At 50.5% G+C, this 26,710-nt stretch overlaps 3 long non-coding RNA genes across 3 annotated transcripts; 2 read left to right on the forward strand and 1 right to left on the reverse strand.

Annotated features, from left to right (window-relative positions):
* Nucleotides 1–4,847: 4,847 nt before the first annotated feature.
* Nucleotides 4,848–10,335, reverse strand: LOC109258752 (uncharacterized). The gene is made up of 2 exons (XR_002076406.2): nucleotides 10,142–10,335; nucleotides 4,848–8,999 (listed from the first exon to the last, which is right to left on the reverse strand). It is a non-coding gene; the product is annotated as an uncharacterized LOC109258752 (long non-coding RNA).
* Nucleotides 10,288–12,551, forward strand: LOC109258751 (uncharacterized). Its single transcript, XR_002076405.2, has 2 exons — nucleotides 10,288–10,385; nucleotides 12,134–12,551. It is a non-coding gene; the product is annotated as an uncharacterized LOC109258751 (long non-coding RNA).
* Nucleotides 12,552–14,324: 1,773 nt separating this feature from the next.
* LOC109258727 (uncharacterized) lies at nucleotides 14,325–24,327 on the forward strand. The gene is made up of 3 exons (XR_008417992.1): nucleotides 14,325–14,677; nucleotides 15,677–15,754; nucleotides 24,058–24,327. It is a non-coding gene; the product is annotated as an uncharacterized LOC109258727 (long non-coding RNA).
* Nucleotides 24,328–26,710: the final 2,383 nt, after the last annotated feature.

Here is a 26,710-nt window from a genome sequence, read left to right on the forward strand (position 1 = left end):
ACTTTCAGTTTATAAATAAGTCAAGGTATTGGAAAAAAAGAAAAAGAAAATCCAGATATTCAGAACTATAGAAAAATGTTAACCAAAATTCCATTACGGTGCTCTAACCATTGGTGCAAATCTTCTCACATATTACCCCTCCTGCATGTGTGAAGATACCTTACCTTAAATGTAATATATATTTTATCTTGCCAGTGTGCTATTGGGCATTGAAGCATGCTGTCTGTCATGCTTTCCCAGCTCAAATATATTTAAACATTGGTCTGTGTAATTATAAGGTTAAATCCCTTGCTATACAACATTTCCATTTTGGGATGTGTCAGGAGATTTTACCTCGTTTTATGGTGTTGAACACTGTGATGGCTAATTTTATGTATTGACTTGATGGGGACCCCCATCACAATGCACACCGTGATGAGGTGCCCAGATATTTGGTGAAGCATTATCCTGGATATTTTTGAGCATGTTTTTGGATGAGATTAACATTTACAGGAGTTAACTGAGTGAAGCAGACCGTCCTCCCCAGTGTGGGTGGGCCTCATCCAACCACTTGAAGGTCTGAGTAGAACAAAAAGGCTGAAGCTCCCCCAGGTAAGAGGGAACTCGTTGTGCCTGAGTCATGCTGAGATGTGGGATTTTTCCTTCCTTCACGCCCAAAACGTTGGTTCTTCCTGGGGCTCCAGCCTGCAGAATTTGGGGTTTGTCAGTCTCTCAATCCCATGGTCACATTCCTTAGAGTAGAGCTTATGGATTGTATTTCTCATATCATGTCAATGTTATTGTGTTATAATGCTATGTTATATCATGTCCTATCATATTTTATTATAATATTATCCAGATATCTAAATCAGTATGTTTCTCTGGAGAACCCTAATACAGCTACTTTTGATGTTCCTGCCCCCTTAGCGATTTTAAAGAGTATTATACAAAGACCCCCCACTCCAGAGACACCCCTTTGAACATTTGCTTCTTCCTAGAAAATAGTTGTAGGTGAAATTCAGTTCATACTTTCAATTCCTTGTTTGGGGCATTGTATCCAGAAAGAGATTTTTTATCTGCCTTCTTTTTAGTGGATCCCACCTCCTCTGAATCTATTTATGCTTTTGTACCTGGTTTGATTGTTACTCATACACACACGACCTATTCTACACAGAACCTGAAGGAAAAACGTCTGTGTTTTCATTATCAGTAGCGTGAATACTCACGAAGAGCGCACAGTAGGTGCCCTGCGAGTATCTGCTGGGTGGATGCCTGAAGCAAACTCCGACATTCTGGGAAGGTGACTTTGCTTACTCAAGTCCGGAGAAATCAGAAAGTGACTTATTTTTGGAGAGCTGTCTCTAGAGGTCTGACTACATTTTCAAGTGGATTTGCTTAAGTCACTTTGAACAAGTTCGCCCTCGACAGAACTGCAGTTTCTTTGCCACCACATCTTACGAAACTTGCGAGCCAAAAATACAGCTCCCAAGGGGTTTACACACCAACTATCAAATGTAGGCGCCAGGAGGAACTTTCAATAAGTCTTTTCTGGTGTGACTTCTCCATTGTGTGTAACAGAGCTAAAATCAGTTTTATTTATTGTGAAGAATTTCTTTCGTTTCCGTCTTGTTGTGTCGTTTCCCCCCCAGAAAACAGCTGCTCTGACACTCGGAGTGCATCGGTTCCTCAGACCTGTGCCGTCTGTATCAGCACCTCCCCGTGGAGGCTGCCTTCCTCCCTGGGGCTCCCAGACCGAAGCCCCCGGGGGCTGCACAGCCCAGGGATTTTCAAAACAACCAGCCTGGCAGCCGGAACTGTGTGGACACCGGCAGGACGGAACACGCCGTGATAGAGACCCTCGTGACAATTTCCTTCCCATGTGGCTCCAGGGAGATTCTCCCGAAGGGTCCTGAGGTCTTGGAGAAAAGTCATCTAACATGGGACATTTTGCTGCTGTTTCTTCTTGTTCCCACGTGTTACCTTCATGAGGTCACTTCTAATTCTGAGTTTTAGTTTTCTTGGCCCCCAGTACTTTGCTAGCTTCAAGAAAGTTTCTACCGATAATCCCTTTGCTTATCGACTTCAGGGTTTACGCCTAAGTCTTGCTGCAGACCCAAGAGCCACAAAGTTGTTGTGGGAAGGTAACGAGGTTGTCACGGGCAGACGGGCAGAGGAAACAGGACCTTTTTGGAGGTGGGAGGGTAGGGAAACGTTCTCCCAGAGTTTCTGAGTTCTCTGGGCAGATGCGGTGCAGGCACAGGACGTGGTCAACAATTCCGGTTTCCCCGCGAAGGGCTCGGGACAGGGCTGGGGACGCAGGGGAAGATCAGGGCGAGGTTGGAGACAAAACAGATGATGACGTGTTGGGGCACCGTTGTCCAGTCACATTGCATGCGGTTGGCTCTGTGTACTTGCACGCACACCACATGCACATGCTCTCACACGTGCCTGCACACATGTGCACATACACACGTGCACACACACATACAGGACCACACACGCAAGTCTCACACATACCTGCACACAGTCACACCCCTCCCTGTACATTCACACATACATACACACACACATGCACGCACACTCACATGTGCACATCACACACTCACATGGAGGACCACACTCACGGTCTCACACATATGTGAGTCACAGATGTGCAAACACACACAATTCACACAAATGCCTACACACTCACATATGCACACTCACATGAACACACCCACTCAGTCTCACACACGCTTGCACACAACATCACATGTGCACACACTCATATACACCCATTCACACATAGCCTCACACTTAACCTGCGTACACACCTTCACACACATGCCTACACATATGCACACTCACACATACACACACTCACATGCATGCACACATACACACGCACATGCACACACACACGTGACTAGTCACACACACTTGCACACACTATCACATGTGCAACACTCTCACACACTTACACATGTGCACATGCATGCACACATATTCACATTCTCTGATGTGAGTTGTAGACACAGCAATAAACAATAAAGACACAATTCTTGCTCATTGTTGGTGTATTCAGCACAGAAAGGGACAGGGAAAAGTAAGGACACGTTTCACAACCATTAGAGGCTGTGGGAAGAACTTGTCACTCGGGCTTTGGGGACTGGGAGGGAAGTTTCCAGAAGGAAAATCTCAACGACTTGAAATTCAATCTTGAGTTGGCTGTCGAGGGCAAAGGCGTGCAGTGAACCAGCAACAGAAGTTCGGCAGGGGGCGCCTGAATGGCTCAGTTGGTTGGGCATCCGACTTCGGCTCAGGTCATGATCTCACGGTTCGCGGGTTCGAGCCCCGCATCGGACTCTGTTCTGACAGCTCAGAGCCTGCAGCCTGTTTCAGATTCTGTGTCTCCCTCTCTCTGCCCCTCCCCTGTTCACGCTCTGTCTCTCTGTCCCCAAAATAAATAAACATTAAAAAAAAAAAAGTTCAGCAGGTGGAGAGCCTATGGGTCGGGACAAGGGAAGGTTGGCAGGGGGAGAGCCTCAGGTGACAAAGGAAAGGGAAAGTGAATGTCATCACAAAGTACGGGGATCATATGTCTTTTTTTCTTCAGCTTTGGCTTCACACACAGCTGTTGTGTATGTTAACACAGTCTGATGATATGGACAACACAACACAAAGAACAAAGCTTCTGACTTCCTGTCTTCTCTTCCTCTTCCTCATAACTGACATGGGGACACCAAGGCACGTTCACTACACTGTGTTTGCACACCCAGCATAGCCCATGAAGTCTGGGGTGTGCAAATAGTTTCTGTAAAATGCCAAATACTAATATTGTGGGCTTTATGGGCCATATATGAAGTATCTGTCACATTATCCTTTTCGATTGAATTAAAAATGTTTACCACCTTTGAAAGAGTAAGAAGGTGCATCCAGGAAACTATAAAGTGCCCGTGATGGTCCTGCCTCCCGTGTTGATGTCCTTGGAGGAACCCCATGGCCCATCGTGGGTGGGACTTGTGGCTTGCTTCCAACCTGGAGGATACGGCAGAGGTGACAAGCCATCGATCGCTCCAGTGAGCACTCCATGTTACAGGACACCTCCGCAGGGTCTCTCCCTCTTGCCTTGGCCATGAAGAAATACCCATGACATGACCTGCCTGTGGAGGTCTCGGCGTGTTCGGGACGCAGACAGCCAGAGACCGAGGGCCCGTGGTTCCCAGCAGCAAGACTGGATTCCACCTACACCTGCGTCACTTGGACATGGTCCCCCCGGTGAGCCCGCGGATGAGGACGCAGCCCGGCCGACCCCCTGGGAGAAGCCTGCGAGATCCCGAGCGCCTAATCCCGGACTCCAGCAGAAACTGTGGCCATAAATGTGGGTGTCTGTGTGTGGGGTCAGTGGTGAGGCGTCAGAAGGCGATGAGGATGAATCGTTCTCAACTTGAAGGCCGTGCAGACACGGCCACGGCTGGAACTGGCCGGGAGCTGTTGTTTGCAGACAACACGGTGCCGAGTCAGGACCTGACGCCAAGCATCCTAAATGTCATACAAGGTACATTCGCTCGTGTACATAAAGCACAGTTTGAACGGTTACTATAAAATCATACAAGCGTGTCAAGTAAGCTTACGGTAAACAACAAGAGACAGAGATATAAAGGGAACTAAAAAACATGGAAAGTTTGGAAGAAAACCTTTAGAACACCTCATGAAGACGGAGATGGAGAAGGCCTCCTCCAGAGAGGAGTTTCCGAGCCAGGTACAAAACGCGTCCCGCTTTAGGAAGCCGGCGCCCGAAGTTGCTGTTTCCTTAACGTGACCGCGTGTACGTCCTCTGCCGTGGTCCTCTGTCTAAACCGACAAAAGACAAATATGGTAGCAAGTCCTTTAAAGGAGATACATTATTTAATTAATCTGAAAAGGAGAAAATCTGTTTGAAAATCTCAGCGACAAGCGTTGCAACTTTTGCAACGGCTCTGATTCCCACACCGAAACACTGGCGGTGTGTTACCCTCATTGTTGGCTTTCGTGCCACACACATCCTGAGACCCCACGTAGACAGTGCACATCGGTCGGGTTTCAGTGCTTGCCGAAGAGTCTTCTCTGCTGGCTATTAAAGTCAGTTGTGTAAGAGAAACCGGACGAAAGGCGTGCGTTGTGGGGCGTTGCTAGGGCTCCCGCAGGGCACCGTGCCTGTGCACGGAGAAGGTGCCGGGGCTGTGTGGCCCCAGGGAACATCCCATGGAAGCCACAGAACTTTGCATGGAAGCTTTGGGGACCCGGAGCACGGGAGGGCAGTGCCGGAGGGACTGAGGCAGGGCTACAGAATCCAAAGGACAGCGGGATGTCAGGATCTGCAGGAGATGTGCAGAGTGGGGGCCATGGCTGTGTCTCCATGTTGTGAATGGCCGGGGACCAGGCACCGTCCTGCCTCATCAGAGGGATCATGGACCCCTTGGTCCCTGAGAAGTCCCGACATGGGTCACTCGGTGGAGCCCTTGGGGGGAGGTAAGACTGGGTCACTGGGCGGCTGACACTGTGTCTGTAGGGGTGCATCTGACTCACATGTGGCTGTAGGTATTCTGGTCCTGGCTTCTCAGGGGACCTCTGAACACACGAGCGACTTTCATTTCTGTTTCTTCCTTTCTCTTAAGGAAAGCAGCACTTCACCGCGTAGACCTTGTCTGTCTTATCCTCGGTCGGCACTGCCTGCTCTCTGTCCCCAAGGGCCTGTGGGCCGTGAGGCAGGGCACAGGGGTGTCATCGTCCAGTGAGCGCTGGCTGGCACATGCCAGGTCATAATGATGGGTCTGTGATGCTGCAGGAGAGTGTAGGCGGGTACAAGAAATCTTTGTCTGGGTGATGGTGTTGAAGACACAGCCTTACCAAGTGGCAAACTTGAGGACGAAGGGAAGTCTGGGCGCTCCTGGGCCTTTGGGGGACAGGTGACATAAGCGGTGAGTCTGCACGTGGTCGGCCTACACAAATCTCCACCTGCAGGCATGTTTTCATCTACTGAGATGCAAACCAAGGTGCTTTTGGTCAGTCTCTCTGCCAGTAGCTTAATGAAGACACGGCGTCATCCTTGAAAACGACCTAAAGAACATTAACGTGTGCAGGACAGGAAACTAGTTTTCTCCTGCTTCTTTATAATGCAGTAGGAACGGAAACACATTCTTGGGTCTGCAAGCAGAATTGGAGGGAATGAGGCAGCCAGTCCGTGATTGAGCCAGTCCTCATTCATGGCTTCTTGATGTTTCCAACGGTTTCTGGTGACCGAGACTCGGGATCACAGTCTGAGAAGATAATCACAGGAGGTCTGGAGACAGCCCCCAAGCCAGCAGCAGCGTCAGAGGGGCGGTCCTAGCGCCGGCCCCCCAGCGTCCCAGGCGATGCTTTTGGTCTTCCCTGGGGCAACCAGTCCCCTGGGAGCCAGGACGTACCCCACAGTCTGCTGCCGAACTTTCAGACTTCGGTTGTTAAAGCACCTGCTAGAGGCCACGGTTACTCCAGTGTTTCAAGAGTAACCCCTTCTAAGGATCAGAAATCCAAAACAGGTTTTCTGAGTGCACAGACTCCGTTTGTTGCACTGAAAGATTCTGACACGTTGTGAAAGCCACCTTTCCTCCTAAAGTATAAAAATCATGGTGTGTTTCCTGCAGCCCTTCACACCAAGACGCTACGTGGGGGAAATTACCGGAGTTAAATCAGGCTCTCTGGACCACGGACCTCCTCCTCCCACAGGTTAGATTAATACGCACGGGTGTGCAGACGTACATCCACTCCGAACTTGTAGGTGACGGCCAGATACTAGCTTTGTGGGTCCATTCGTTTTACTGAACGAGATTTGAGGATCTTGATTAAGATTCACTTAAATCAACTGACTAGAAGCAGAAGACACCGGCATGCTTACGACTTAAGAGCTTATCAGGCAAATCTTTTAACGGAAGCAATCTACTAAGCAGAACCCACACACAGATGGATGCTTACACACTCGAGAACACCGGACATTTTCACGTGGTAGGCACTGACCATCCTCCAAGAAAAGGCTCTAAAGAAACATTTAGAACATCAGAGACAAAGGGATGATGCAGTTGTGTTTGCTTTCTCAAAGAAAATAGCGCTGGACTCGCCCTGGCCGTAGAAGCTACAGAAGAAATACATCTTCAGACATAACACAACTGAAACACATCAAGACTTACTAAACATGATCTAAAAAGATTATTTGAGCCAAATATTTACAAACTTGCCATTTCCAAGCATTTATACCTCTGGGTCCTGATGAAACTTATTGAGGACCGTTGCCTGGCTCCTGGTCTGTTTTATCTCCGTTTTTACAGGCAGCTAGCTCTCAAAGCTCTGAATGTTGTCCCAAAGTACAAAGTTACTAAAATACATACAAGGTTATTGAATCAAATAATCACTGAATCTCTTTTACAAGAAGCCCTAAAAGTTGTAGGATTTCTTCCCTAACTTCTCTTCCAGCTGTTGGTTCAGCCAGGAATGTGAGCCTCCAGGTGTGTGGGACCCAACAGCCTCCTGCTCCTGGCGGAGACGGTTTTCCTTGCCCCATGACACCACTTGTAACTGCCATCTGTAAGCCCATCCCGCCTTGGGGAGCGGCCAGTCATCGACGAAAACCTAGTTCATCTGATCGCTTCACATTATTTCGAGACACACAGCATTTCCACCTCCCATGATAAAGTATTCATAACAAGGATGTGAAATATCAAAAATGCTATAATTTCTAGCTGATGCCTGAGATGGTTGCCCAACGCTCTGTGCTGAGTGCTCTTCAGAGTGTTTTTATCTGTGTCTCTATTTAGCTATTTTGCTGAAAGCTTCACTGATCAGTGTTGGGTGCCAGGATCTCCCGACTTTTCCATTTCCACATGTGAGTCGATGGAGGGGACCTGGTACTATCCATTTCTGGCTACAGTGTCACTTATTGTATTGATCCCAATTAAAATCCCAAAAATCCTTTAGCTGAAATATGATCTAACCCACTCTTCCTCACTCTCTACGTGTGTGTTTCCAATGCAAATGTAGGTTTGACATTTCTGTTATTTCATTTCATCCGTTTTGCCCCCTTGATCTCATCTCTGCAGTGGTCATGAGCCAGGACTATCACTTGACATAGACTAGGCTTCTTGGCTTTGTGTTTCCCGAAAACTGGATAAACGTACTGTTCATGTCCTAACATAAAACTGTTCATGAAAGTGAGTGAACAGGATTAGCAAGACTCTCCAAGGAAAACCCTAATTCTGCACTGGGGCTTCCGGGGACAGCTGTCCGGGCTGCACTGGGGTCTCTGGGGACAGTCGTCCAAGCTGCATGGGGATCTCCGGGGAGAGCTGTCCAAGCACATGAAAATCAGCCAAACTACATTACCATTTGGCCCAGGTGGAAAAAAAGTAGACCTGTCAGGAGGGAGATGTATCAAAAAGGTACATCAATTCTTGGAGGTCTGTGATTTGGAGCGCTTTAACTACACCCATCTCTGGCTGTGAAAAACCAGGCGGGTTATACAGGGAAACACATGGCCCAGCAACACACAAGTGCATGTGTCACAACAGTAAACCCGGTGAGGTTTATGCTAACTCGGTCCAAGTCAAGAGTCTTCAAATAATATGAAAATGTCACGTGGAAACACAGGAACTGAGACCAGCTGCATGTGTAACATCTGGGAGAACTACCTGGGGACCAGCTGAATGTCACACAGAGTGACCAACGACCCTGGAGGCAAACAGGAGGACTGGGGTGTCCCTAGGAAAATGTGCCAGGCACAGGTGCACTGAAAAAAACTGTTCTTGTATCTTATATGCAGAAAGCTTGTAGGGTTCCCTATTTTTACCTTCATTTAGTTGAATGCTTCATTCCACAAATAAACTGAGTCCCGAGGCACTTCATTTCCAGAACCAAGGATCCACAGGAGAACCACATCGTTCTCTGAGGCTCCTTCACTGAGTCCAAAGGTTGGAGTCCCTACTGCCAGCGCCCGGGACCAGTTACCAGGGGAAGTGATGTCCACAGGTGATCTGTTGGAAAAGTGAGACACGGTAACTCTTGAACGTGGGGTTTATGTTAGGATGACACTTCCCTCAACAACTATAATAACTATATAACCCAATGACTATATAATAATTATAATTATGATAACTACAAATACTCATTTACCAGAGTGTGATAAATATTGTAAACGTTACAGAAAATAAAAGAAAATAAAGGATGCGTTAAAGCTTGGGGTTTGAGCCTGGGGTTGGGAGAGGTCTCGAAGTGAAGCCAGGACCAGACCCACAGAGAGGAGGGGGAGGGCCGGTGGCACCCGGGAGCCTGAGCCAGTGCCCTGCTCCTCTGGGACTGAGGGACCGAGGAACCGAGGGACCGAGGGGAAAGCGTGCGCAGTCAGACAACTTAGAATCTAGACGTCATTTTTCTTGACAGAAGGGAGGAACAGCTAAAGATTTGGGCTTTGTGCCTTGGATAGGAAGAGGACTGGAATCCCCTGGGTGGGGGATGGTGAGGCCACAGTGAGGACACCTCGTTTGTGGCCACGCCACACCCACACGGATGTTAAAGATCACAGATATACCTGAACGTGACCAATAACCTAACCTACAGGAGGTATTTCTGAGAGGCCCATACGTTTTCCACTTCTGAAAGTAGGGGGAAGTGCGGAGTTCATCCTCATCAAAATCCAGCCATCCTGGATTCGCAGAGGCCCGCGTTCTAGGTGGCATGTGCAGGTGGCTCGGGCGAGTCTCCCTGCAGGAAGTGGCCCTTCTGCCCCGGCAGACCCAGGCCGGCCATCCGCTCCGAGCTGGCAGGCTGCGCCCGGGGAAACGTGCATCGAGGGCAGCGTCTGGAGCCAGGCTCCGGTGGGCCCTGCCCTCGGCTCCCGGAGGCCTCTCTGTCCTGGCCGGGCCGGCCCTGGCCCCAGGCGCGCGGAGCTGGACCCGGTCCCTCCGGGGGCGGTTGCCGGCTCGTCTCCGCAATGACGGCGGGTCCCTGCTCCTTCGCCTGCCTCCGGGGGGGCCCCCCGGCATCCTCCCCAGAGGCCGGGCGGCCTCACGCCACCACCCCCCTTACGTCCTCCTAGGCCCCGACCCGGACGCAGCTTCCGTGAGGCCAGGCCTCTCCCGGCCCCTCTGCTGCGGGCGTGTGACGGGCACGCACTGACCATTCTCAGGGACGTTCCGTGAAACTACCTCCTGCTCTTTCTGAAAGCCCACATGGGTCCCATCCAAGGCCTCCTTCCGTCAAATCTCAACTCACGGCCGGCCCTTGTGACGTGCCGAGCGTCTCCCGGACTCTTGCGTGGAAGTCCTAACACCTGTTCCCCAGGCGTCGGGTCTGCAAGAGCTAATTAAGATGGTGGCGTCAGGAGGTGGGCCCTGCGTGACCTCGCATTTGCTCCATTCCGGGTAATTTGCAAAAGGAGCGCTTCTCTGCCACGTGACTGTGGGGTCGGGACCGCTCTCACTGCGGCCTGTTGCGGGTGTGCTCAGCGGGGACCGACGGAAGAGGGGGAGGAGGGGGGGGGGAGGAAGGGGAGGGGGAGGGGTAAGGGGAGGGGGAGGGGGAGGGGGAGGAGGAGGCGGGCGAGGAAGGCTGTGTTCAGGGGAAGCAGCTCCTGGAGGCCCAGCCCTGCCGCGTGCCCGCCCAGGTCTGGCTCCAGCCTCTCGGAAAGCACAAGCGGGAGTCCTGCTCCCAGTTCGCTGGCCCCGCGAACCCCAAGCAGCCTCAGTCCCGGTGCGAGAAGTGTCGCTGAGAGGTAGTGAAGACGCGGGTTCCATGCCTGGTGTCGGGCCCTCGTGGACGTTTCGTTGGGGGGGTGCCCGAAGGCGACATGAATCTTGTGCTGGAAAAACAGCCAACGCCTCTCCGGGTGTGGACCGGCCTGGTTGCAGAGGCGCAGGGCCGACGGCTTCGTTTGCGCTCGGCTGACCGTCTCGGGGGGATCAATGCCCCAGCACAGGCCCTGCTCGCGGTGTTGCGGAAGCACGTTATCCTTCTTTGTCCTCGTGGGGCTTTCTTCAAGGGCACTTATACAGGGAGCTCCTGAACTTCAGCCAGCACAGGAGGAGGGCGCGCTGATCCCATACACCGACTTGTGGCCCCAAACACCGCACACTTGTCTGTGGGTCGCCTGTGAAACCGAGGCTGGGTGTCTGAGCTGGACTCTGTAGCCGTCCAGGGCTGCGGAGGTGAAGTCGTAGGGGGTGAAAATGAGGCTTCGAGGCAGAGGAACAGATGTGCCTCTGCTGCTCCCTGTCCCCGGCGCCACCCACAGGGCAGACACGCCACCTGGACCGGATGTGGCACGGCCCAGAAGGGGGCCTGGGGTCTGACGCTGGAGTCCGGACTTGGAAAACAGAGAGCCCAGGGCCGACCGCGTTGGGCGTGCAAGGATGTGGTTGTGTCCTCAGATTCCTTTGCATGGATCTCCTGGCGAAGTGATGTCAGCTTTGAAAATCAGGGGTGCAGGGGGAGGAGGCAGGAGGGAGGGAAAAGGAAGAGGGGAAGGAGGAGGTGTAGGAGGAGCAAAGTTAGGAGGGAGGGAGCCCGAATCTGAGGGGACATGGGGGCTGCGAGGGTGTGGGGAGGAGGGAGGCGGGAGGGAGGAAGACCCTAGTCCCAGAGCTTGCCCAGCAGGAGTAAGACTGGCAATGGGATTCCAAGTTGGGAGGCCTGGGCTTAAATCCCAGTCACTGTGCCCGTCAGTTGTGAGGCGACAAAAGACACAGAACTGGTTGAACTTCCCGCCAGGTGCCTGTACTAGTGTCTCAGTGTCCACGTCTGTCTGCATCCATCCAGCCACCTAATCGGCCCTCGATCATCTGTTATCTATCATCTATCTGTCATCTCTCACCTGTCAATCATCTATCATCTGTCATCTCTCATCTGTCTATCCTCTATCGATCATCTGTCTGTCATCTCTCAATCATCTGTCAGGGACTTCGGGTTGTACCTGTAGGAGGCACAATTTCTCCATGGTCAGTAAAAATGTCAGGGAAACATACATGACTCCACTTTGCAGGGCTGAGCAGAACCACCGCCTTTATTATATATCTTGTCCTGTAATACTTAGCGTGTGAACATTTTGTTTCCCCATAAGGACTGCGACTCTTGAGGTACGAATCGGGCTTTCTTTGCCTCATTTCTCTGACAGGCACCAGCGTGCATATGTGGCTTTTGGTTGAAGGGTCTTTTAAAATATATCTGAAGTTCATTTGCAGGAAAAGGATCTACAAGCACCAAGCCCCAGAAGATCCCTCACCCCCACAAAGACTAGTTTTGAATGTCAGAAGATATTTTCCTTCACAGATAACAAAACCATTGCCATGTTTTTTCACTTTGCCTAAGTAACCTAAACACCCTCATCCCCAATGCTAAGAAGGACACTTACCAGTCGCTGTTTCGATGAAAGCGGAACAAGTAGGTAACTACATATATGATGAGGACCTCGTGCTGCACTGCGCGACAAGAATGCAGGTTCCGGCTCCTGTCACGGTCCGTGATGACTCAGCTCTCTCCACAGTTCCAGTTAATGACCCGCTAATAAAACGGCTGCAGTCTTGCCTGAGAAATATGTTGCCAGCTGATTCATGTTTTTATACCTACAAAGATAAATGTCATGCTGTACTAATGGAAAGAGAGATTACTCATATTTATGAGATTTTTTTTTCCAGGAAAAAAGAACTTTTCAAAATGCTTTCAAGAACCATATTGAATTCACTATATTTTTTCATAAGTAGAAATCATGGCCCAAAGTAGACATCCACTGATTGCATCGCGTATTTTCCATGAAATACTGCTAGTTTCACAGGACAAAAGAAGGTCCAGAGCCTGTTTTGAAATATGCATCCTCCATAGTTAGAGATAAATTGAAAGGTTAATCATACTGGTTTTTCATGAAGAATTGTTACAATAACGTTCTGGGTGGTTTCAGGGAAAATAATTCCGCGATTGTTGAAATCTATGCACTTCAGCATTGTGTGAGTATTTCTTAGAACAAGTTAAACTCTAAGCTCTAAGAGAAAAACTGAGGAATTTTATGCCCAAACTCCTGAAATCCATACTCATAGGGCACACTTCAGTGACAGTGAGGACTTCTAATGTTTTGTGAAAATACTAACAGAATAAATGTTCACCGTATTTTCATTGTAAGTTGTAAAAGACCTTTTTACCAAATCATTATATTCCTTACAAAATTAAAAAAACCCCTCTCATCATTAGGTTTAAAAGAAAGCCACTTGGCAGTGTCTACTGAGTAATCCTTTATTTCTTTCCCATTTTCCCTTGTGCAAAGATGCCGTGGAATCCTGTTACGGGACAACTTGGAAGGTATTTTCAGATGACCGAATATTTCATGTTTGTCCAGAGGAGGTAGAACAGTGTTATTACCCCCCCGTCCAGACAACACTTTGGAAAGGCTTACTACCCTGCAAACAAGGACGACAGAAGAGGACGTCACCCAGCAGGGGTTTTCAGGAACACGGGACGGGCCATCGACACAGAGCAAGCCAGCGAGCTAATGGAGAAGGGGTGCAAGCAGATTAGAATTTCATCAAGAAATACGATCCTTGCAATTAGTGAGCGCTTGCCCTGTGCTAGAGCTCCGTGCACGGCAGCTCGTGTGTTAGGTACCTGAGTGTGAATATACCCAAATGTGTTACCTGAGTGTGAATATACCCAAACCGTGCTGCACGCACGAGGGGTGAGGGGGCGGCAGAAGGCTTGTGGTCAGCCGGGTGGGTGGTGCTACAGCGTCGGGAAGATGACGTCAGCGGTCAGTGGGTGGGTGGCGCCGTGGCCTCAGGAAGGTGACGTCAGCGGTCAGCGGGTGGGTGGCGCCGTGGCCTCAGGAAGGTGACCTCAGCGGTCATTGGGTGGGTGGCGCCGTGGCCTCAGGAAGGTGACGTCAGTGGTCATTGGGTGGGTGGCGCCGTGGCCTCAGGAAGGTGATGTCAGCGGTCAGCGGGTGGGTGGTGCCGTGGCCTCAGGATGGTGACCTCAGCGGTCAGCGGGTAGGCAGCGCTACAGGGTCGGGAAGGTGACTTCAGCTGTCAGCGGGTGGGCCTCGGGAAGGTAACGTCATTGGTCAGCGGTGGGTGGCGCCCTGGCCCCGGGAAGGTGACGTCGGCGGTCAGCAGGCAGGCGGTGCTACAGCGTCGGGAAGGTGACGTCAGCGGTCAGCCGGATGGGTGGGCGGTGCTACAGCATCCGGGAGGGGACGTCAGTGGTCAGCGGGTAGACGGCACTGCAGCGTCGGGAAGGTGACGTCTGCGGTCAGCGGGTGGGCGGTGCCACGGCATCAGGAAGTGACGTCAGCTGCTGTAAGGGCAAGCCCGCCCCGCGCGGTGGCCTCCGGCCGTGGAAGCCGCGTCACCCTCTGTGCGCCGCATGGCTGGCCTGCTCGGTGGCCTGGCCACTCCGTGCACGGGGAGAGGTGACACGGGTTTGCTGACTCGGTGGCCTCACCGCCGCCCACCAGAAGCGCACCGGTGTCCTTTTCTCCCTCCCCCACAAAGGGAAACCTGGTCTGCTCTTGTCTAAGGCAGACGCCCTCAGCCCAGCTGCGGCACCCCGCCCATCCCGGGGTCATGCGCCACCACGTGCCACCCGGTCAGCGGCCCGGGATGAGGCCCCCTGCTCGCCGGCCTCTGACTCCAAAAGCAAGTTTCTGCCCCTTGGCAGGCAGAGGAAGGGCTGGGTAAGTGATAAAAACTCCCAGAACACAGAACAGGCACAGAGGTCCTTTGGGGCGGGGGCGGGGAGGCGCCGCCGGCACCGCGGACACGCACGTTCACACTGGGCCCCGACTGGGCCACGGAGACCTAAGCAGCGAGGAAGGACCCCTAACGCTTACCCTGCCCAGAGCCTCAGCAGATGACCATCAGACGCCGTCCGACGTCCTGGCAAGAAAGCGTTTTTGGGAGGGTTGGGGGGTGGGGGGGGCGAGCCAGGCAAGTTCCACACTAAGTCTCGACAGCAGACCCAGAGCTCCTCTTCTGTTTTCACGTGAAATTCACCGGGAAGAAGAGTTCTGCCTCCGGGTGGCCACACTGGGTGCGAGAGGGCAGAGCTGCCGTGATTTCTGCGGTGAAACCCCCTCCCTTCTGCAGCCTCGCGGCCCCCGGGCTCCCGTCCTCGTGCAGGGTAGACACGGGTCAGTCACACAGTGACTACACCATCCGCGTCCATGAATGACAAGACTTCATTCTTGAGCCCGTGGTAGCGTCTGAGGGGGACGTCACCTTACCAAAACTCAACTTTGATGATTACTGTCTTACTTTTCCTAAAGTTTTCTTAATCCAACATCCTACCCCGAGGATTTGCTCCCACAGCCACCGCAGGGGCCCAGCGTGACATCATTCCTTCTCTCTGTCTGGGGCCAGCCCTCTGCTGCCTGACTTCTGGCACCCGAGGACACCGATTTCAAATATTCCGTCCCATTTTCTGGATGTTTATGTCCCAAGATGAAGCTTGGCCCAGTCACTCCATGTAGCTGGTAGCAGAGGTGTGTGTCTGCTACTTTTCAAATGAGAAAAAAAGCCCTGATGTTTTAGTTTCTTTTCATAAAGACGTTTTTAGACAAATCTTTTAAATAGAATGAATAAACCAACGAACAATCTGGTCTTTCCATTTATAAAAATACATACATCATAGATCCTAAGATTTTCATTTGTCACCTATTTTACTCTAAACACAGATGGTTCTTGGAGATAAAGCCACATGCCTGCCCGAATGGAATGCCCCATCCTGGCGTGTTCATCAGGGATGAAAGGTAGTAAGTTTTTCTCTATTTTTTTTGAGGAAGGGGAGGGAGAAACAATAATGCAGGTGATTTCTTATCTAAGTTTTAAGGAAACTTACAGCACAGCCTTGGCCTCAATAAAATGTGTGTGCACACGTGTGCATGTATGTACACACGTGTGTGCACAGGTGTGAGTGTACATACGTGTGCTTTGTGGGCACGTGTGTGCATGTGCATGCACGTGTATGTGTGCTGAATGCACGTATATGCCTGCACGTGTGTGCACGTGTGTGTGCATGTATGTGCGTGGGGTGTTGGGTGGGTTTTCATTTGTTTGCTGCGTTTTTCTCCACTATCAAAGTTTGTCGTTGAAACGTATTACGGTCTGAATGTTCGCATCCCCCAAATCCGTGTGTTGAAATCCTAGTGCCCTGGGTGCTGGTGGTTGGAGGTGGGGCCATGGGATCAGGTCAGGAGGCTCCACCCTCCCGGGAGCCCTCTCACCGCCCCTCCCATGCAGACATGGTGAGGACTCTGGGGAAGGATCCTCACCCAGCAGGGGTGTCCCAACCCGGGCCCCCCAGCCTCCAGCACTGAGACGTGAATGTCTAGTCTGTATCTGACCGGGGGTGTGGTAGTTTGTCGTGCACCTGAGTGGGCTAAGACAAAACACAGTGTGTGGTTGCAGCCTTAAAACTCCAGATATTTCTACTAGGAGGATTGAAGTTTCTAAAAATGGCACATGTATAACAGGGGGCAGCTCCCTGTTGTGTTTTTCTCTCATCACATAAATTTCTCAGGCTGCCTTCCAGAACTCCCTGCAGCCAGTGGGTAACTCGTGTCACACAGCGTTGGGTGTGTACAGGTTGTCAGGGTTCCTCCGAGCCTTCAGTGTATATTGTCCTCACTGGATTCAGTGCAGCAACAGACTGCCCATCTGCCGTTTGTAATGACTTCTTTCACTGGCTCATGACCTTAAAGGTCAAGAAGAGAGGGCGACACAGTTATTGATGTGTGTGTAATATATAGTTTATGCTCTAAATGAAGTGTGTAGGCTACATATGTGAATAGAGGTGTGGGAAAATAAATGTTCTATCTTGACTTGGATTGTCTTAAAAAAGAAAATTCAGTATTAAAAATATTTTTACAATGGATCCTAGAAATATTTGTTGCACAAGTAACAAATTTGTATCTAAATATGGTTTCATTGGAAAAACAATGTGAAATATTTTTGGCTTACATTTTCGCTCAAGGTTTTGATAAGAACACGTACTGTCATTATCACTTCAAAAGTTTTATGTGAAGATTCTGAAGATGACAGGTGGATTTCAGAGGAAGGTATTTTTAGACAAGTGAACAAAGATCAGCTGAAAATGTAATGCAGAAACAGAATTATTAGAGTCATTCTGCAGTTAATCCAAGTGTGTTTTAGAAGCACTTTGTCACATTAAACACAGCCTTTAGAGTCGTGTTTGAGTCTGTTGGAAGTTGTTCCTTCAGGTGTTCCAAGCGCCCATGTCCCGGGCACCTTGAACGATGCGCTCTGTGCACTGGAGTCATTCCTACTGCTCTGTCACCAAAGCCAGCACTGCACACCTGCTTTAAGAAGCACACCGTTGCTTTCCCTGTTTCGCCTCTCACTGGAATTCTTGGGTCACCTCGCCCCAAACCTCCAGCCTCGGCTGACGAGTAGATGTTTTCCTGCTCATCCTGTCCAGCGTGTGGGACCCCGGGTTCCCAGTCCCGCGGTGGGCACTGAGGTTACGGGGTTAAGACATTATGGCCCGTGATCTCCAGGTGTGTGCTCACGTGCCACGATGGGACAGGTGTGTGAGGAGCTGAGTCCTGAGCACATCGGCCCGGGAGGGGGTGTGGTGAACACTCATGGGGGTGCTTCTTGGGCTCACTCATGGCTGGTCCTTCTCTCCTTGTGGGTGCGGGAAGGACAGCACCTCAGTCTGTCCGGGGAGTGACAGACTAGAATTTCTGAATATTTACCTTGGCCAGACGGTAAGTTTTACGTGGGTGGGAAAGCGCTTATTGTTCCCAACCGCTGTGTACCTGGCACCAGTCCCCGCGCCCACAGTGGGCACTGAAGGGGTTGTGGTGTTTGCTCTACCGATGGGCATTTGTGTGGACTCCAGTGTTTCTCCATCACAAACAGTATGGCGTCCTGCCTCAGTAGCGTCTGCGTGTGACGATCTCTGCGGGGATCACACACGTGGGTTCGTGGAGTCAGCGCCTCTGCAAGGTTCTTCCCGCACGTTGACCAAACCACGTTGACCGATTTGTGCATCTGCCTCGGCGTGCAAAAGTGCCCGTTTGTGCACATCTTTACACCTGTTCATGTGGGCAAATCCTAGGCCCGTGAAATAACATCACATGGTTCTTTTGAGTTCTGTTTCATGCAAAACGTTAGCGAGGCTGACCACCTTTCCAGAGGATTAACTGTGCGTTTCCTTATTACAAATTACCGTGTTCTGTGCGTTGTCCATGGTTCAATTAGTCGACTCTTTCTTGTTGCTATTATTATGAGCTGAACTTTGTCCCCGTGAAAATCACATGTAGAAGTGGGCCCCCCAGTACCTCAGAATGGAGACAGGGTCTTCAAAGAGGCAAGTGAGTTAAATCAGGCTGTTTGGGGGCCCAATCAACATGACTGGGGTCACTATAAGGAAAGGAGACTGGGGCACAGACAGACATGTCTCCATGCGAATGAAGACAGTCGTCCACAAGCCAAAGAAGGAGGCTTCAGAAGGAACCAGTCCTACCTGGATCTTGGAGTTTCAGCCTCCAAACTGTGAGAAAATAAATTCTGTTTTTTATGCCCCTGGTCTGCTGCCCGGCCAACGAACATGCTGTGCAAGTGGGGTTTCAGCACAAGCTGGTGATACTTTGATGTATGTTGTAAGTATTCTCTCTTAATGTCTACTTTGGTGGTATCTTCTTTTTTATGGAATTTATTTTTAAATAGCTCATTTTTTAAGGTATTTATTTTGAGAGAGGGGGAGGGACAGAGAGAGAGAGAGAGAGAGAGAGAGAGAGAGAGAGAGAGAGAATCCCAAGCAGGCTCTGTGCTGACAGCACAGACTGTGAGATGTGGCTTGAACCCACGACTGTGAGATCATGACCTGAGCCGAAATCAAGAGTCCGACGCTTAACTGACTGAGCCGCCAGGCCCCCCCCTAAATAGCTCATTTTATCCCCTTGTTCTGTGTGACAACTCTGTCATACGTCCATACACTATTGTTAGTGTATGGGTCATCTGTGTCCTTTTGCTGGCCACCTGTTCCTTTTCTTATCCATGACATATTGTGTAAGTTGATAGGCCACTTATAATTCCTGCTGTTTGTAGGGAATCTTCCGCTGACTCTTGGTCTCCCGAAGCTTTGGCCTCCAGCCACCATACCTCCACACAGATATTAAATTCAGTTGAAGCATTCTTTCAGCATCTTGTTGGAATTTTGATGGAAAACGCATCATATCATTAGATTAATTTAGGGACCATTGATATATGGACTGTGTTATGTCTTCTCATCTATACCCATTGTGTACATCCCCATATATTCAGGGTTTTTGTCTTTGAGAACTTTAAACTCTTTTCTCTCTAAAGTTTTTGTACATCTTATATTAATATCATCATTTGATAACTGAGTATTTTATTCTAGTATAAGTGGAATCTTTTTTTCATGAATATTCTTTTTTTATTATTATTATTTTTTTAATGTTTATTTATTTCTGAGACAGAGAGAGACAGAGTGCGAGTGGAGGAGGGGCAGAGAGAGGGAGACACAGAATCCAAAGCAGGCTCCAGGCTCCGAGCTGTCAGCACAGAGCCCGATGCGGGGCTCGAACTCATGGACTGCGAGATCATGACCTGAGCCGAAGTCGGAAGCTCAACCGACTGAGCCACCCAGGCGCCCCTCTGTGAATATTCTAATTGTTACCGTTGAAAATAAATACAATGGCTTTTTTTAAAGTTTATCTAGTTTGAAAGAGACAGAGACCGCATAAGTGGGGGAGGGGCACAGGGAGAGGAAGGGAGAGAAAATCCCAAGCAGGCTCCTCCCTCTCAGCACAGAGCCCTACACGGGGCTCAAACTCATGACCATGAGATTATCACCTGAGCTGAAATCAAGAGTCTGATGCTTCCACAACTGAGCCACCCAGGCACCCCCTTCCTAACGAATGGGTAAGTACCCAGTACGTACTCTCTAACGAATGTTTATGTATACAGTAAGTACTCACTCATGACTGCTTAGGTAGCCAGTGGGTAGTCACTGCAGGCACACCATCGCACAGCACACCTCTAGAACTTACGAATCTTGCAGAACTGAAGGTTCACGCCCTCCGAACCACATCTCCCCCGCCCTCCCCACTTCCCGGCGCCCACCATTCCGCTCCCTGCTTCTGCAGGTCTGAGGACTCCAGGGACCCGTGTAAGTGTAATCACGCAAGATGTGCCCTTCTCGGCCCATTTCACCAGCGTGACGCCCTCCAGCTTCATCCGTGCTGTTGCCCATGGCAGGGTTGCCTTCACTGTACAGGAGAAGTTACGCCCGTGTGCACACACACCACGTGCTCTTTATCCGTCCCCCCTTGGTGGACATTATGTGGCTTCCGTGGTTTCAGTTCTCGTGGACAGGCATTGTCCAGGCGTGGCCTTTTTAGGCTAAAGTAGCCTTGTATTGTCTTATGAATAGCTGCTCATATGCTATTTGTTATAAACCTCCTTTCATTTTAAAATCTTTCTTTAAAAACTGGTTATAATGATGATAAAAGTGGTATCATTTGAAGGGTTTTAGTCTAACGGTACTTTCAGTCTTCAGTATTGATTTTGCTTTCGGCTGTATGCCTCATGCTCATCACTTGTTTTTACCCATTTTACTTCTGCGATTCCACTGTTGTCTCTTCAAGCCAGCCTTCTCTGTTGCTGTCTAATCCATGGTATTGTCATTTTGTATTTTATCTGTCCTCCGAAACATCGCCTTGTATTTAATGTTGTTGAGAATGCAGAAAGCACTGTTGGCTGGAATTCATTACTATCTCTACAGTACCAATCCGGGCATTTGTAAATGATAAGTTGTAGCTCCCTGAAAGTCAAGCCATGTGAGTTTTTCCAAATTTAAATCCTGATAATGGTGTTTCATTCTGTGTGGTTGGGAGTTGGATAAATGCTGTATGAATTTACTCGCAGCCACAAACAGTTCTTCCCTGACCTTCCTTCCTGTGTCACATTCTTCTTTTTTTTAATATGAAATTTATTGTCAAATCGGTTTCCATACAACACCCAGTGCTCATCCCAACAGGTGCCCTCTTCAGTACCCACTGCTAAATTACTTTTGTTTTCCTTTAGTCCCTGTAATTGTGGCTAACATTTTTGAGTGATGGCTTTGTGCTAGACAAGACTCTGAGCGTTTTGTAGCTTGATGAGGAGATGTGAGAGCAAACCCAGAAAGACCAGGTGCTTTGCCCAAACCAACTCAGTAACTTCAAGAGGTGGGATTGAACCCAGGCATTTAGAGCAAAGCCCACAAGTTAGCCAACACATCTTAAGATTCCTTTGCTTATAAGATGTGGCTAGAATATTAAAAATAAAGAGAACGCGAGGATAACTAATCACGGCAAAAATGGAAATAAAAACCAGTGATAATAACATTATCACTCAGAAGTATTTTTGGAAGTGCTGCTTTGATTTGGTAGAGAAGTGGGATCTCGATATTCAATGTGTAATGAGAACTCACTATTCAACCCACACGGATGTACAACCGTCTCATTAATCTGCAGGCCTGTATGGCGTTAGAATTCTTTCAAATGAAAATGAAGTATTAACTGAGAATGAAAAGAAATCAGTGTCTTTCTCTGAAAGCAGGGACTGCTCAAACCTTTAAAAAATACGGTTTTGTACGTTTTCTGATACAAACTGCCATTTTCAGGAACTCGGTGCCGATGCGACATTTGACCAAACAGTCTCCCAAATGACTATTCAGAGCTCACCGTGCGCTAAGCCTTTTATGTGGACTTTACATCTGTTTTCAATGAAAAAGTCAAGGCTCAGAAAGTTCAAATCTAAATGCCAAGGTCACGCAGCCAGTGGATGATGATTCTCAAACCCAGCCTGAATCTCATGCTCACATCCTTGCACACCACACAGCTTTTCACGGATTGTAAGTTCCAGAATTCGCTCCCGCTCTACTTTCTAGAGCTGTCTGTGATGTGGCTGCTTTGGTGACCTGAGATGATTCCTATGGGTTCCTGAGGCTGACCACAGACCCTGAATCGGGGCTCCTGGGCCCATCCAGCGTCTCCTGAAGGGACGGTGATGCTCATGTGCTACCAGCATTGAGGGGGTGGAGGTGCTCACACGCCCTGGGCATCGGTGGACACAGCACTTCCCGAGAGCGAGGCAGGAAGGACCAAGTGTCAGCCACTCTTCACCGTGGTGGGAAGCACACTGGCCGCAGAGTCGGAGAAGGGCCGGATCCAAAGCAGCTGCTGCCAGCAAAGCGGGCTCAGTGTGAGAGCCCCCGTCGTGCGTGTACCCAGAGCACGGTTGCACCCGCTGTGCTGAGCGCGCCGTGTGGGGACCCACCTGGGCTGAGCCTCCGGGTCATGGGAACAGGAGTTTCTGTTTCTGTGTGTAACGGCTAGGGGTCAGCTGGGGCTGCAAGCTAGCCTCAAGGGAGATGTCATATGTTTTCAGTAAAAGGTGTGTGTGTGTGGGGGTGGGTGGGTGGGTGTGGGTGTGTGTGTGTAATAAACTCTTGGAAGCTGAGAACCACATTATGCTCTCGTATTCAGTACTTTGCCTTGTTGTTTTGTTGATTGTTTCCTTCTCTGTGCGGAAGATTTTTCTTTGGATGACATCCCAATAGTTTAATTTTGCTTTTGTTTCCCTTGCCTCAGGGGCCAGATCCAAAACACCCTATGATGTCACTCATAGGTGGAATTTAAGAAACAAAAGCAAATGAACAACAAAAAGAGAAACCAAAAAATAGATTCTTCACTATAGAGAACAAAGTGATGGTTACCAGTGGGGAGGGGTTTGGGAGGTGGGGGGAATAAGGATGATGAGCCCCGAGTCACATGTAGAACTGTTGGGTCAGCGTATTGTGCGTCCAAAACCAATTCGACACTGCATGTTAGCTATGCTGGGATTAAAAATTTTTTTAAATGGTTATTCATGTTTTGAGAGAGAGAGAGAGAGACAAAGCATGAGCAGGGGAGGGGCAGAGAGAGAGGGAGACACAGAATCCAATGCAGACTCCAGGGTCTGAGCTGTCAGCACAGAGCCCGACACAAGGCTTGAACTCATGAACTGTGAGATCATGATCTGAACCGAAGTCAGATGCTTAACCAACTGAACCCCCAGGTGCCTATACTGGAATTTTTAAAAACTTGAAGGAAAAAGAGTCACATCACGAAAGCAGAACAGTTCTCATCTGAAACATTCAGCATGAAGGCAGCTTCTAAAATCAAAGGAAAACTGCAGCTGTGGGGTTCCCGTAGGACCAGGCAGCGTGGTCCCATGTCTTCCACTTTCTAATTAGCTGCAGAACACCCAAGTTCATCCATAGAAATAGTCTCCTAAAGTGGAGATATTTTTCTAATAAGTTGAGACACAAGATGTTAAAGCCACATTAAAATCTATAATTAATAAAGGTACCGTGAGCTGAATTTCAGTAAAGGCGTTGACTCCACTTCTGAGTTATAAATTAGGAGGTCAAAAGTTTTTCATGAATTAAACTCCAAGAGGGGAAAGTGACATTGGGAGTACATATTTCAGAATCGTTTATGTCGCGTAAACATTGCCCATTTCTATTTGCTACAGAAAAATTAGTGTGTCAGGTATGATTACGGAGGAAGCAGAAGCCAATGTCATTTCCTCCCGGCCAGCGGGGGCCGAGCGTCCCGCAAGCCGGGGGCCTGTTTCAGTCACGAAGTCTCTAATATACATCTCCTCAAACATTGCTTGTCCTTTAAACAGCGGGCTTGTTCTTTGAACTGAAATAATTAGCATATAAAGGGCAAGTCTTCTGTTTAAAGGAACTTAACGCATTTCAGATGACGTCCCCTAGAAATGACCTTGGTTCCACGATGCCTTCAAATCAGGGTGTCTCTGCCAGGATGCGCTTTGCTCTTGAGATAAAGGCAAGGCGTTGCTCAGATGTGGAGGAAACCTTCGGGTGATCCCGGCCTAAAGACTCACGAGTGTGTTTTTAATCAAAATCACAAGGAACGCTGTTACTGTTTTATTGTACTGATCTGCAGAACTCTAATAATCACCTAAATTAATTTTGCTAAACTTTTGATTCTCAGTTTTCCATTTATTTCAGTGTTTCAGAATGCTCTTTTGCCTTTCTGCACAAGGGGAGAGCACAGCCTTGACGGCCGTCGGGGCCTGTGGCTCTCCTCATCAGCATCAGTCCATGTCGGCCCAGGCCCCGCGCACCTGCCTGTGACCTTGGGCACCTGGCTTCCTGCCCCCAGCCTTCAGCATCAAGCAGATGTAAAATTCATGTCCACAAAGACGATGATGTTTTTGAGGTTTAAATGAGTGAATGATTGCTACAAATAAAGAGAACTAATACAAATAATAACAGGCAGATTCTAATCCTTTCCTGTGCCTTTGTCGTCAGGTCTTGGAGCCTAGGATATCAGGCAAGCTGTGTTCATCTTCCGTGAACTCCACAGATTGGCCCCTGCACACAAGCTTGGCTTTCCAGATGCGGGTCGTGGGCCCGTGATGCTGCGGGGACCGGGCGCCGGGATACGGGACGATGAGGGTCGTGGGCCCGTGATGCTGGGGGGACCGGGCGCCGGGATGTGGTGGTGTTTGTTCTCTGCACTTCCCGTGTCTCGTCGGGTGGTTTGGTGTCTTACTTCAGAGACTCATTTTGCCCCATTCTCTCCTCCTGCTCCAACCGCACGCGTGTCCCTGGGTGTCTGGGCCTCTGTCCTCTTCATTCTTCTGCATCTGGAAAGTTCCTATTGACCTCCCGTCGGGCTCCCCGATTCTTTCCTGGGATGTGTCAAGTCAGCTCCTGAGGGCACCGAAGGTACTTCTTTTGTGTCACCGTGTTTTGAGCCCTGGTGTCCCTCCCTCTCCCCCCCGTCCCCGTGTGTATACACATGGCACTCATCTGCCTGATGACGACCCCCTTGGCATCGCAGCCTGTCCCTTTTTCCCACTAGAGACCCTCACGCGTGTGTCACGCTTGCACCCCGTGCCTCGTACGGTCACTCCGACTGTGTCCTCTGGCTCTGGTTCTCATGATCGCTGTGTGTCTTTGGAGTGTGGCTTCTCCTGCCCTTCGGCTCGCCTGATTCGTTCTTGTTGGACGTCACATGCGTGGAGCAGGGCCGTGGGCTCAGGGCGTTGTGCTGTGTGGCTGGAGCTCTGTCATCTCAGCCCCGGGGCCTGTGCTTTGCTCCCCACACTCTGCGTCCTGCCACCTCCGACTGACCCTCTGTCCCCACGCTGAGGGGCTGGTCTGTAACCTTCTGACTGACCCTGCCTTCCCGCGGGCTGCGTGTTGGAGGGTGTTTCTGTGCCCCTCCAGGAGACCCCAGCCCCCATTCCCCCGCCAGCCACAGCGTCCCCCTTCTATTGCTGTCCCCCATGGACATTTTACCCCCTTTGCTTCTCCCCAGGGAGGGAGAGGTTTCCGTGTCTCCTCGGGTAAGCTCTGTCCCCTGGGATGCTGTAGACACGGTCTGGGGGGCCGCTCCGTGTCCTGTCCCCCGTCCCAACCCTTTTGGAGCCACAAGGCCACGAGAGCTTGGCCCAGTGCAGTGGCCCATCCGCATCACTGGTACTGTTCCTACCCCTCGTGGTTTCTGCGGCCGGTGAGTAGCCCTCAGCTGCTGTCCCCCTCTGATCTCGGGGTGTGCTTGCCCCGTGGCCCTGGTCCTCTGACGGTTGACACTTGTCCCCCAGAACCGGGATGTGGGGGCTGCACTGATGGACTAGATGTGCAGAGTCCCCATTTTCACGGGGCCTGACAGCGGAGAGCTAAGAGGGAAGAAAAGTCAGCGAGTGGCTCACGATGAGTTAAGGCTGTGATAGGACGTGCTACCCGTGGGAAACGGTGGAAATTGCAGATCCCCAGGCAGCGTCTGCCGTAGGCAGTTTCTGGGGGAGGCTAAGCTGAGCCGTGAGGGACAGACAGACCTGGTGCAGCGAGGGGGCTGCAGGGGGAGAGAGGGAGCTGTTCTGCTGCACAGCCGCTGGCGGCTGGAGGCGGATTCTCGTGTAAAGTCCTCGCGCAGGGACTCGTCTGATGACCCTGTTATGGGCCGAATGGTGTCCTCTAACTTCGGTTTCTGACGTCCCCAGCACCTCAGAATATGGCTGCGTTTGGAGATGGGGCCTTTAAAGAGGTGACTGAGGTTAAGCGAGGTCATCAGGCTGGACCCTGGTCCCATCTGACTGGTGTCCTCAGGGGAGACGTCTGGACACAGGCAAGGGGTCGGTCGCCAGGCAAGGGTGAGGGCGGTTGCCCACAAGCCAAGTGGAGAGGCTTCAGGGGAGACCAGACCCGCGGCCTCCAGAACCGGGAGGGCCGCTGGATGAGCCACTGGACGTGGGCACGGTGGACGTGGCGCTTGGGAAGTCCCGTCGTCCGGCCAGGACTCCCGAGCCGGCTGGAGTGTGGCCTCTGGCATTGCCTGAGCCTCTGGTGCCGACCCTGGCTGGTTCAGGAGCCCGACGGGGGCACCGTCAACTGTGCAGAGACCCTCGCGCCCAGGTGTGTGGGGTGTGGACGGCAGGGAGTGGGGGGAGGCAGAGGCCCGAGCCCAGGAAGCCTCCCCCCCGGCCGCTGAGATTGGTCAGGAGGTGTGGATGGTCCTGCCCGCGCTCCTGCTGGCCCCTGAGTGTCGGGTTTGTGGGTCTTCATTTTCCTGTGAAATGCGACTGTGTTTGGTAAAATGTACACTTTATGCTGCTCTCAGAGTTATTTACTTCCAGGAAGAGGCAGCAAGGTC

This window comes from Panthera pardus, unplaced genomic scaffold, assembly GCF_024362965.1.
Source record: "Panthera pardus isolate Hobbes unplaced genomic scaffold, ASM2436296v1 HiC_scaffold_26, whole genome shotgun sequence".
In the NCBI taxonomy this organism is placed as follows: domain Eukaryota; kingdom Metazoa; phylum Chordata; class Mammalia; order Carnivora; family Felidae; genus Panthera; species Panthera pardus.